The sequence below is a fragment of the Galeopterus variegatus genome, unplaced genomic scaffold (genome assembly GCF_000696425.1).
Source record: "Galeopterus variegatus unplaced genomic scaffold, G_variegatus-3.0.2 Scaffold10513, whole genome shotgun sequence".
Taxonomy (NCBI): domain Eukaryota; kingdom Metazoa; phylum Chordata; class Mammalia; order Dermoptera; family Cynocephalidae; genus Galeopterus; species Galeopterus variegatus.
In genome coordinates, this window is record NW_007736624.1 from 1778 (window position 1) to 9078 (window position 7301).

A 7301-nucleotide genomic window follows, 5' to 3' on the forward strand; every position below is an offset into this window, starting at 1 on the left:
CCTTAATTTCCCCCCCCCCCCCCCCCCCCCCAAAAAAAAAACAGCCTTCATTTGAGACTTGTGGTTTCTGGTCTGGCATCTAAGGAGCTTAGAAGTCATCACTCTCCTCACAGCAATAAAAAAAGCTGAACAAACTACAAATCAGTATATCTTCTCAGATTTGTTAGAGAACTGAGGTCACAGGGCAAACCGCTGCCTCCAAAACTGGAGTGGCAGATGGGTGGATAGAGAGAATCAGAGCTTACCAGAATAGAGGGCCAGAAGCAGAAACCACTTTTGGAGCCAGGAGCGGGGCAGAAAAATTGTTGTTAGTAAATTGCTAGAAAATCAGTGAAAACAAGCAGGGCCCCCAAGGGGCCCCAGTCTTAGATGGTTGTTTTTTTAAAAATTTATTGATGTATAATTTACATACCATAAAATTCACCCATTTAAAATGTACCATTCATTGATTGTTAGTAAATTCACCAAGTCATCTAACCATCATCAGAATCCCAGTCCCAGTTTTAGAGCATTTCCATCACACTTACAGTTAAGCCATGTTCCCAGTCCACGCACATGCAAGCAGTAATCTACTTTCTATCTCTAATGATTTGCCTTTTCAGAAAATTCCATATGAAAGAATCATATCGCAGGGCTTATTTGATTGATCCATGCTGTACCATGTACCTGTAACTCTTTCCTTTTTATTCCTGAACAGTATTCCATTGCTAGGATATAGTACATTTTGCTTATCCATTGACCAGTTGATGAACATTTGTTTTGTTATCATTTTTGCTATTATTGTGACTGTTGCTATGAACATTCATGTATAAGTCTTTGTGTGGACATATGTTTCTTTTCTCTTGTATAGTGGAATTGCTGGTTGTATGGAAATTTTATGTGCAAATTTTTAAGAAATTTTGTTGTTTGTCTATACAAGGGTACTTAAAAAGTTCACAGAAAGATTCAGATTATTTTTTAAAGGAATTTATTTTTTAATTGAAGCGTATTGATTGTACATATATAAGGGATACAGAGTTATATTTCAAAACATGTGTACCATGTGTGATGGCCCATCAGTTAGCATATTCATCATCACAAAAATTTATCATTTCTCTGTGATGAGAACATTTTATGTCCTCTCTTCTATCCATTTGAGAACATACAATAAATTATTGTTAATTATAGATGCCTCGGGCCGGCCCGGTGGCGCACTGGAGAGTGCACCGCTTGGGAGTGCGGCGGCGCTCCCGCCGAGGGTTTGGATCCCATGTGGAGACCGGTTCCCGCTCACTGGCTGAGCGCGGTGCGGGCGCAACACCGAGGGTTGCGATTCTGTTGCCGGTCCCTGGTATGGGCGCGACACCGAGGGTTGCGATCCTGTTACCGGTCAGTAAAAAAGACAAAAAGGAAAAAAAATTATAGATGCCTAGCAGTACTGTGCAACACTAGAACTTATTTGTCCTATCTAGCAATAATGTGTCCATTTACCATTGTGTCCATTCATCCCCCTTCCCAGTCCCCTTCCCACCTTATAGTAACCACAATTCTACTCTGAACTTCTAAAAGTTCGACTTACTTTTTTTTAGCTCCCACATGTGAGTGAGAATATGTGGCATGTATCTTTCTGTGCCTGATGTATTTCACTTAACATATTGTCATCCGGGATCTTCCATGTTGCCACAAATGACAGGATTTCATTCTTTTTCATGTCTGTGTAGTATTCCATTGTATATATATATACCCCATTTGACACTTCCATTCATCTGTTGATGGACAGGTACATTGATCCAATATCTTGACCACTGTGAATACTGCTGCAATAAACATGGGGTGCAGATATCCCTTCAGTATTCTAATTACATTCCTTTGGATAAATACCCAGCAGTGGGATTGCTGGATCACATGGTAGTTCTATTTTTAGTTTATTGAGAAACCTCCATGCTGTTTTCCATAATGGCTGTACTAATTAACATTACCACTAACAGTGTTTAAGTGTTCTCTTTTCTCTACATCCTTGCCAGCATTTGTTGTCTTCTGTCTTTTTGATAATAACCAGTCTAACTAGGGTGAAATGATACTTCATTGTGGATTTGATTTTTTTATACATAATTAGTGATATTGAGCATTTTACATATACCTCTTGGCCACTTGTACGTCTTCTTTTGAATAATGTCTATTCAGGTCATTTTAAATCTGTTTTTAAATTGGATTCTTTTTTTCTTTTTTTCTGTCAAGTTGTTTAAAGTATTCATTTATTCTGGATATTAATCTCTCTTCAGATGAATAGTTAGCAAATATTTTCTCCTATTCTGCTGGTTGCCTCTTCACTCTTGATTTTATCCTTTGCTGTGCAGCAGCTTTCTAGTATGCTTTACTCCCAATTCTTTGTTTTTGCTTTGTTGCTTGTGCTTTAGAAGTCTTCTACAGAAAATGTTTGCCCAGGCTAATACATTGAAATGTTTCCCTTATGTTTTCTTTTAGTAGTTTTATAGTTTCAATTGTTAACATTTAGTTCTTTAATCCATTTTATGTTGATTTTGGTATATGGTGAGTGGTAATGGTCAAGTCTCTTTATACTGTGCATGAATATCCAGTTATTCCAGCATCATTTATTGAAGAGGCTGTCCTTTCCTCAATGTGTGGTATTAGTGATTTTGTCAAAGATCAGTTGGCTGTAATATGTGGATTTATTTCTAGGTTCTCTTCTCTGTTCCATGTGTCTGTTTTTATGCCACTACCATGCTGTTTTGATCACCAAAGCTATGTAGTATATTATGAATTAAGTAGGTATAATGCCTTCAGTTTTGTTCTATTTGCTCAGGATTGTTTGGCTATTAGGATTTTTTAGAGGTTCCATATGAATTTTAGAATTATTTCTTTTTCTGTGAAGAATGTCATCGACATTTTGATAGGGATTGCATTGCTTCTGTAGATCACCTTGGGTAGTAAGGTCATTTTGACAACATTCATTCTTCCAATTCATGAAAATGGAATGTCTTTCCATTTTTTATATTTGTGTCCCCTTTATTTATTTTTGTGAATGTTTCATAGTTTTTATTGCAAAGATCTTTTACTTTTTCCATTAATTTTTTCCAAGGTCTTATTTTTTTGGTAGCTATTGTAAATGGAATTGCTTTCTTGATAATTTTCTCTACTAGTTCATTTTCAGTGTATGGAAATGCTATTTATTTTTGAATGTCGATTTTGTATCCTGCAAATTTACTGAATTCGTTCATCAGTTCTTTTGAATTTTTTAGTGAAGTCTTTAGGTTTTTCTATATAAAAGATCATGTTAACCACAAACAGGAACAATCTGACTTCCTCTTTTCCCATTTGGCTGTACTTTATTTCTCTCTTTTCCTAATTCCTCTGGCTAGAACTTCCAGTATCATGTAAGAGTAGTGAGAGTGGACGACTTTGTCTTGTTGCTGTTCTTAAAGAAAAAGCTTTTATCTTTTCCCCATTCAGTATGATGTTAACTGTGGGTTTGTCATATGTGGCCTTTATTGTCTGGAGATACTTTCCTCCAATACCTAATTTGTTAAGAGTTATCATGAAGGGATGTTAAATTTTATCAAATGCCTTTTTCTGCGTCTATTGAGATAATTGTATGATTTTTTCCCTTCATTTTGTTGAAGTGGTATATCACATTTATTGATTTGCAAATGTTGAACCACCCTTGCATTCCTGGGACAAATACCACTAGATGATAATGACTAATCTTTATGAAGTGTTGAATTCTTTTAGTATTTTATGGAAAGTTTTTGCAACTGTGTTCACCAGTGACATTGGCTTGTACTTTTCTTTTTTCATTCCATCCTTGTCTGATTTGGTATCCAGATGATGCTGGCCTGATAGAATGGGATTGGGAGAATACCTACCACTTCAACTTTTTGGAACAGTTTGAGAAGAAATGGGATAATTTATTTGAATCCTTGGTAGAATTCACTAGTGAAGCTCCCCGCTCCTGGACTTATTTTTGTTGGGAAACTGCTGGTTACTGAATCGATCTAGTAATGCATTATTGGTTTGTTCAGGTTATTTATTTCTGCTTGGTTCTATCTTGTAGGTTGTATGTGTCCAGAAATTATCCTTTTCCTCCAGATTTTCCAGTTTGTAGGCATATGGTTGTTCATAATAGTCTCTCATGATTCTTTGTATTTCTGTGGTATGAGTTGTAATGTCTCCTTTTTGTTTGTTTCTGATTTTCGTTATTTGGGTCTTCTCTATATCTTAGTCTAGCTAATGTTTTTTTCAATTTTGCTTATCTTTTCAAAAAGCCACGTTTTCTTTTCATTGATAGTTGTACTTTTGGTCTCTTTTAAATTTAGTTCTGCTGTGGTCTTTATTATTTCTTTTAATTTCTAATTTTTAGGTTAGACTATTCTTGCTTTTCTAGCTCCATGAACTACAAGATTAGATTGTTTGTTTGAAATCTTTTTCTTTCTTTCTTCTTCTTTTTTTTTTTTTTTTTTTTTTTTTTTTTTTCAAATCAAAAGTTTGCTTGAACGCTTTGCTCATTTCCATCCTTTTAAACGATCTTCATGATATGTTTAAACGCTGCTCCAGAAATGTTCAGTGTGGAACCAAAACTCATGTTTCCTGCTTATCAAGTACACCCATTTGCTCAGAAATGTTTGGTGTTCCCAGACATTGGGATCTCACTTTATTACATAATTACAAAATTTTCCTTCTGTAGTTATAGAGCTCTGAGCCAAAGGTAAGAATGACCACTAATCAAACATGATTGAAATAACAGATGATCGAATAAAATTATATGACTTACTGTAAGCTGCAGTTTTATTAGGATGTACCAGTCAGGCAGTTTTTATAAACTAATGTTCAAATTAAGGAAACAAAAATAATTTAAAGATTAATAAATTTAAAAACAAATTTAGGAGAATATACACATAACTTCACAGGATTTATGATATATCTGTAGAATTATCTAGACAGTATTTTTGTGCATGTAACATTAATAAAAAGGATTTCTTTTAAACCATACAGTGATTCTGGGATTCCCTGAATTTTCAGCTGCTGCATTTTCTACTCTACATCTGGCAGGTTCTTCTTCCTTTCAGTTTGTGCATTTCCTGTCTTCTTTTATGGCTTTCTTGTTCTACGATATCTCTTTTCTCTTGTTTTTCTTGATTTTTTTAGATTTGACAGAAAAGGAATGCTTTTGCTGTATCTCATAGGTTTTGGAATGTTGCCCTTCTATTTTTTTTTTTTTATTTCAAGAAATATTTTGATTTCCTGTTTAATTTAATTTAAATTCTTTTACCCATTGCTTGTTCAGAAGCATTTTGCTTAATTTCGATGTATTTGTACAGTTTCCAAAGTTTCTCTTGCTATCGATTTCTAGTTTTATTCCATTGTGGTATGATAAGATAGTTGATATGATATGAACCTCCTCAGCTGGAATAGGTGACACTGAGCTGGATCACTGGGTTCATGGGCGAGGTCTTGGGCTCTCGGGAGGAGCATTTGGGTGCTCTGCAGATCCTCGCCTGGATGGACAGCCCTGGGAAGGCTGACTGGTGCTGCAGTTAGGATCCTGTGCCCCCCAAGAGAGGCACTGTGTTGCTCTGAAGCTCCCCAGCTTAAATGGGTGACCCTGGGTGGGATTGCTGAGGCCACGGCCAGGACCTTTGACATTCAGGGTAGACAATGAGGTGTTTGGCAGCTTCTCAGGAGAAATGGATGATTCTCATTGGGGTCACTGGGGCTTGTGGCTGGGCTCTGTGCCTCCAGGAGAGGGTCTGGGGAGCTCTTCACCTCCTCAGCTGGAGTGGGTAAATCTGGGTGAGGTCAGTAGGACTATGGGTGGAGCCCTGAACATGCAAGAGAGATGCTGGGGTGCTTTGTAGCTCCTCAACTGTAGTGGGCCTTTGTGACTGAGTCCTCTGGGGTCATGAGCCAAACTCTGTTCCCCAAATAGAGGCACTGGGTTGCTCAGAGCTCTTCAGCTAGAGTGGGGCACTCTGGGAGAGATTGCTGTAGTAGTTGCCGATTCCTGTACCCTAAATAGAGACTCTGGGGCCCTCTGAGGCTCCTTGGCTGGAGTGGGCCACTCTAGGCAAGGTCAACTGGGCAGTAGGCAGGACCCTGTGCCCCCATGAAAGATGCTGAAGTGCTGTTCAGCTTCCCTCCTGGGGTAGGTGGCCCTGGGCAGGCTTGCAGGTGCTACAGATGGAGCTCTGTGCCCCCGTGAGAGGCACATGGGCACCCTACAGCTTCCCAGCTGAAGTGGGTGGCTCTGGGAGTGTTTTCAGCAGCTGTAGTAGGATTCTGTGCCCCTGGGAAAGGTGCCCAGGTACTCCGCTGAAGAAAATAGCTCCTTCATTGTTGGCACAATGCACCAGTAGGTTGTCTCTCTGACTCCAGGAGGTGTGAGCACTGGCTCCCTCTGTCCTGGGGGTGGTGTCTGCACTGCACTGTACCACCTATTCCCAGGGATGCAGTGCTACATGGGCTCCTCTGCCAGAGTCACCATGCGATAAGGTGCCTTAGAACTATGGAGATGCTGAAGCTCCTGGGCTCCAAACAAAATATACTCTGGTGTTGGCTCCAATCCCAAAATGGCAATCCCCTGCAGCAGCCCGTGGCTCAGGGGATTGGTTGGGCAGGGAGGGTGAGTGGCTTAATGTGAACTTCTTATATAGTTTAATGCAGTTCTGTGGGCTCCAAGCAGCTCCGCACACTGGGTTCATGGCCTGTAAGGGCCACACAGCTCCCTTGTAGTTTGGAGTGCAGGCATCCGTGGTGCATACATTCTGTTGGGGAACCCCTTGCCTAACTTCACACAACAGCAAAGACTCTTCTTGTTCCCTGCTGACTGTGGTCAGGTGATTCAATTGACTTTCTATCCTGTCGTTGTGAGTTTCTTAATCTCAGGGGTGGTTTCCTCAGCCTTTTGCTGAACTGTGGTATTTTCTCCCAGGAATTCTACTCAACATGTGACTATCCACTTGTGGTTTGGACATTTTTTGAATCAAGGGTGAGAGCTGGTTGCCTCTAGTCAGCCATCTTGAACCTTCCCATACCGTCTTTTAATTCTATTTTTCCTTGAACTTTTTTTGAGGTACCCTTATATAACTGAGTTTAAAAACTTTTTACATCCTGGGAATATGTTCTCTATGTGACATATAACTGAAAATATTTTTTCCCAGTCTGTGTTTTCTCTTTTTATTTTCTTGATTTTGACTCTTCTAGTAAAAACAGTTTTAAATTTTGATGGAGTACAATTTATTGTTTTGTTTCTTTTTTTTTTTGCATGAATTGTGCTTTTGGTGTTGTATTTAATAAAACTTTGCTTA